Genomic DNA, 4987 nt, shown 5'->3' on the forward strand with positions numbered 1-4987 from the left:
ACCGGGGCACCTACAGGACTTTGTGTCAACATTTCATGTCTGGGGGGGGGGGTGTTGTGTTCTCTCAAGTGGGGTTTATAAATGCATTTAGTTAGTGTTCAGTGATGCATAGAGTTTGACTGTGCTGAATCATTCGGTTATGTCTGACGAATCGATGTGTTCACTTACTTGGGTCTGTACAGGCAGTGAGATGGAAGTAAAAATGTTTATAAGTTGATGCTACTCTCTGTGTCAGTGTGATCATTATAAAACACAACAGTCTGGACTCGATTACTTTATTTGCATTGCAATTGGGAGTGGAAGTTCCTCTCTATCCAGCCAAAAGTGTTAGTCAGAGATTTCATTAAGATATTGATTATTCCTTTGATTTTTGTTCATCAGAAAAATAATCTGTTGTCCTCTTTTGTAATTGTGTATACACAAAGATTTTCTGGGTGGATATGGAAAAAAAAATTGAAAAGGAAAACATATTATAGCCCAATCAAGATTCATAATTTTGATAGCTGTATTTAGGCTAGTTATTATTCCATTGAAAATAATAATAATTACATTTTCATTTACAATTTTACATAGGCTACACAGAACGAACAAAAACAACAATAGACAAGACCCAGATAGCATGGTGACATTGATACAATGTTGAGTTTTAATCCAAACTTAATTTTGGTTGAGATTGACATTTCAATGTTTAAAGTGTGTTGGATCAGCATTGAAACTTTGATGAAAGCCAACAGCACGCATGGGTGGACACAGTGACATTGAACTAACAGTGATTTGTAGTTGATGAGCAAGATCATTCAGGCATGTATCTCTGCAGAACACTAGTGGGTGTTTCTCAATCAGTGGGGCGTTTTCAAACCACAATGGGCATTTTCAACCGCTTTACCCGATTTGCTCTAATCCACTGGGGGCTTGGTTTAGGGGTGGGCCTTCACAATTTTAGCAAGTCTGTTGAAAAAAGGTTGAAAAACATTTATTGTAGTTTGAAATTGGCCACTGATTGGTAGACACCCCATTTTGGTTTTGCATGTGCACTTCTCAGTAGTAGACTATGCTTCCTCATTAGAGAGAAAACATGAACATGAGCTAGAATGTTACACTGCAAACATAGCCCATGTCTTGCATCTGTCAGTGCTTGCAAATATTAGGAGTGAAGGCAGATGAAGATGGACAATAAAAAAAGAAAAGAGAAGCACCCTCCTGACCATGCTGACATTGATTATACACTGAGTTGTTGTCGACAGCATAATCACCTGACCTGGGACTTGATGATATCCTGTGCCTTATCACTGCATTCATATTCCTGAATCTGTATTAAATTTGAGAAATGTAACTGATTTCCATTCAGTTTAGCTTGTTTCCACTGAAACACAATAACAAAAATCCTCTTGTGTTTATTAAGAAAGTGACTGACATGGCTATTTTGCAGAGGTGTCAATTCCAGGGGTCAGAAAGTAAAAGTCCTGTTATTCCACCCATTAACTCAGCCAGCTGATTTCACTAATTAGTTCTGTCTCCTGGCTGAAAAACACTGCTAATTAGCAAATCCAGGTGATTGGAACAAAATACTGAGGAGGAATTTTACTTTCTGAACCTGGACTTTACACCTCTGCTATTTTGTGATATTTAAAGAGATTAAGGTCTATAAAGTGGATCTGCATCTTCAAAAGGATAGTTCAGCCTGAAATTAAAATTATGTCATCATTTACTCACCCTCAAGTTGTTCCAAACCTGTTTGAAATTCTTTCTTTTGCTGCACACAAAAGAAGATAGAGTGAAGAATTTTGATAACCAGACATTAGCCATTGTCTTCCATGGTATTTTTGTCCTATTATGGAAATCAATGGCCACCGTCAACTTTCTGGTTACCAACAGTCTTTAAAATATCCTATTTTGTGTTCAACAGAAGAAAGAAACTCATACAGGTTTGGAACAACTTGAGGGTGAGTAAATGATGAAAGAATTTTCATTTCGGGCTGAACTATCCCTTTAAAAACATAATTTATGCACAGTTTTGGGTAAGTTTCTCAAAAAAAAAAAATTAATTACTAGCTACTAATATCATCTTCAACAGTGTAATTAATTAGGCTACTACTAATAACTCTCTCCTTAAAATTATTCCATTATTTATTACTAATTATTTTCTAAACCCCATATCAACCTTGACGGGCTGAACAATGCTAAAATAGACATGAAACGGCTCTTTGAATTCTATCAAATAAATCATATAAAATTGCATTAATTATTCTTGAACTGACCAAAGTATTCAAAGGCAGAAGGTTACATTACATTTGAATATAAAATGTACAATTTTGATGTTAAATCTACTATTGTTTTATATAGAATTGTTAGTCTACTCTATACATTTAATGGAATTACATCGGAAGTAACTGTATTTAAATTAAAGAAAAATTAAGAGTAATCCCATACTTTACTTTTTGAAGGAAAAGTAAATAAATAACAGTAATTCATTAATTAGTTATAATGCATTACACCCAACACTGATTATGCAATTAGTCAATTAATGATTGTGTTGATACTGATTTTATTTGATTTGATTGGCAATGGCCATAGTGTCTTTTTAATCTGATTGAATTTATTGATTAAATTTAAGAATCTGGCATAAGAGGACACAGATAAGACAAATCGTTTAAAAATACTGTTAATCTCTGACTTCATTTCTCAATGTTATTTCAGGGTTTTTATCTTCTCTGAACTGAGAGAGAACACCTTGTGTTTTATTGTATTATAATGCCAATTTAATATTACTTCTAAACTTTGACTTAGCTAGGCATGTTGCAGATTAATTGCATCTTGAGGAGGAAAAAAGCATCTTGAACCAGCCTAAAATTTCTGGTATTAGCTGGTCTAGAAGGGAAACCAGCCAAGACCATCAAACCTTCAGGATATTTTAGGAAAGATACAGATGTTTTGAAAACTACAAAAAATCCAGGGAATATCCAGCCTGTGTTTTCAAATGCAAACATACTCGCAAACTTCATAATAAGCTCATATATAGGGTGAATGTACTGTAGTTAAAGTGGACCACTTTCTGTTAAACATGTCATTTAGATACCTAGATGTTTCCTTCTTTTCTTAATTACATAAGATTGAATAATATTAAATTTGCAAGGTATACTGTATACCAACAAAACATTATAGATCATGCTCTCCAGAGAAATTTCATTTTCTGGTAAAGTGGGCCATCCCTGATTTATCAAAATTAATCCTGCATCTTAATTAAAAACACATGATTAATTAACACATTTTATACGACAAATATATTCAACAACATAACAATGACAAACCTCAAAGCTTATAGCCTATGAGTAACAGGTTAACCCCGTTGTAACATCCTACAAAGTAAAAAAAAAGGATGAAAAGTAATAATATTCACGTTAATCAGACATTGGTTGTGTTTGAAATCGCTCCTACACCCTCATATCAATATAAAATGTATTTCTAGAACACAGTTCCAGTAGTGGGATTGAATGTGAGATTTAATAAGTGCAATATCCCTATTTAAAGTCTTTATGAAAAGTTTTTTTGGCTTTTAGTATGAATATGTTAGCCTTACTGTTATCTATAAGCTAGTGTGCTCCAAAAAAATGACAAAATTCACATTTAGAAGACGTTGAAAATGAAAAAAAGGGTGATGTCAGAATCAACGTCAGATTGACGTCAATCTCCAACGTTGGACAGATATTGTATTGTGGGTGAAAATGAAAATCGTGTTGACGTCTTTCTGACTTTAATTTCCAAGCAAAATCCAAAACACGACTTTATTTTCCAACCAAAATGCAACCCCTGCAAGCAAAATCATCCCCTGACTGACGTTACTACTTTCTACTCAAGGACCTTGACAGAAATGTAGTGGAGTAAAAAGTATGATATTTGTCTTTCAAAGGTAGTGAAGTTAAAGTAAAAAGTTTCCAGAAAAAAATAATAATACTCAAGTAAAGTACAGATACTCAAAAAGTGTTCTTAAGTATAGTACTCAAGTAAATGTACTTTGTTACTGTCTACCTCTGCGTAAAATACACAAGGTCACTCAGTGTAAAATTCAAAACTGATAGTAAATGTTGTTTTTACATTAAATTTAATTAAATCTGAATTTCAAAATATTCAGAAATCAGAATGTTATTATATAAATATGAAAATATCTAAACATATTAAAAATGTGACTATAACGCATGCAACTACAAGGCTAACCATATTGTATAATTCTGCCTGTTCCAAACACTTTAAATTATATGTGTCCAACTTCTGCTCTTTCCTTTCTTCTATTTCTGACTTTAATTTCTACACACTCATTTCTGCTTTCTAAAAAAGTAGATTATACACATCAGCTATTAAATAACCAGTGGATGTCAATTTATTTAAATAATTTGATTATAATTACTGAAGGTTAAAGGTTGGCAACTTTACATTAACCCCACTGACCTTTATCCAACACATTCAGGAACATTTGCACCTTCCAAGAAAACTAACAAATCTTTAAACAATTTTACATTCTTACAACAATTTTATTCCTTGTCAACGTTAGTAACAAACAAAATGGTAACTGTCAGAATAATATTTGTATAGATTTATCTTATGTCAAAAGGTTTTCAATTTTTCACCTTGAGGGAATCTTCCTTTGAGGTGTGGCCACACACTCTCATGTCATGTTGCATCAAGCAAATTTATTTTAATATTTAAAGAAATAGCATCTCTTTAATAAAGACCATTGTTATGGTCTGAAAGTATGAACCCATTGAGCAGTACAATCAAGCTTAAACGGCCCACTTTACCTGCATTCAGCTATATGCCTCCAAGAGAAGACTTGCCACATGACTTTCCAAGGAAATCCTTACCTGATTATTATGTTATCATGCCGAATCCCTCTTTAAGACATGTTTTTTTTAAGCATTATATGCATATACATACGGATAAGCTATTAAAATTCACAGTTAAAATCACGACTTGTTCTTTACAGAGTTCATTC

The sequence above is a fragment of the Siphateles boraxobius genome, unplaced genomic scaffold (assembly GCF_051911475.1).
Source record: "Siphateles boraxobius isolate OS27281-9 unplaced genomic scaffold, OSU_SipBor_1 31, whole genome shotgun sequence".
NCBI classification, from domain to species: Eukaryota; Metazoa; Chordata; class Actinopteri; order Cypriniformes; family Leuciscidae; genus Siphateles; species Siphateles boraxobius.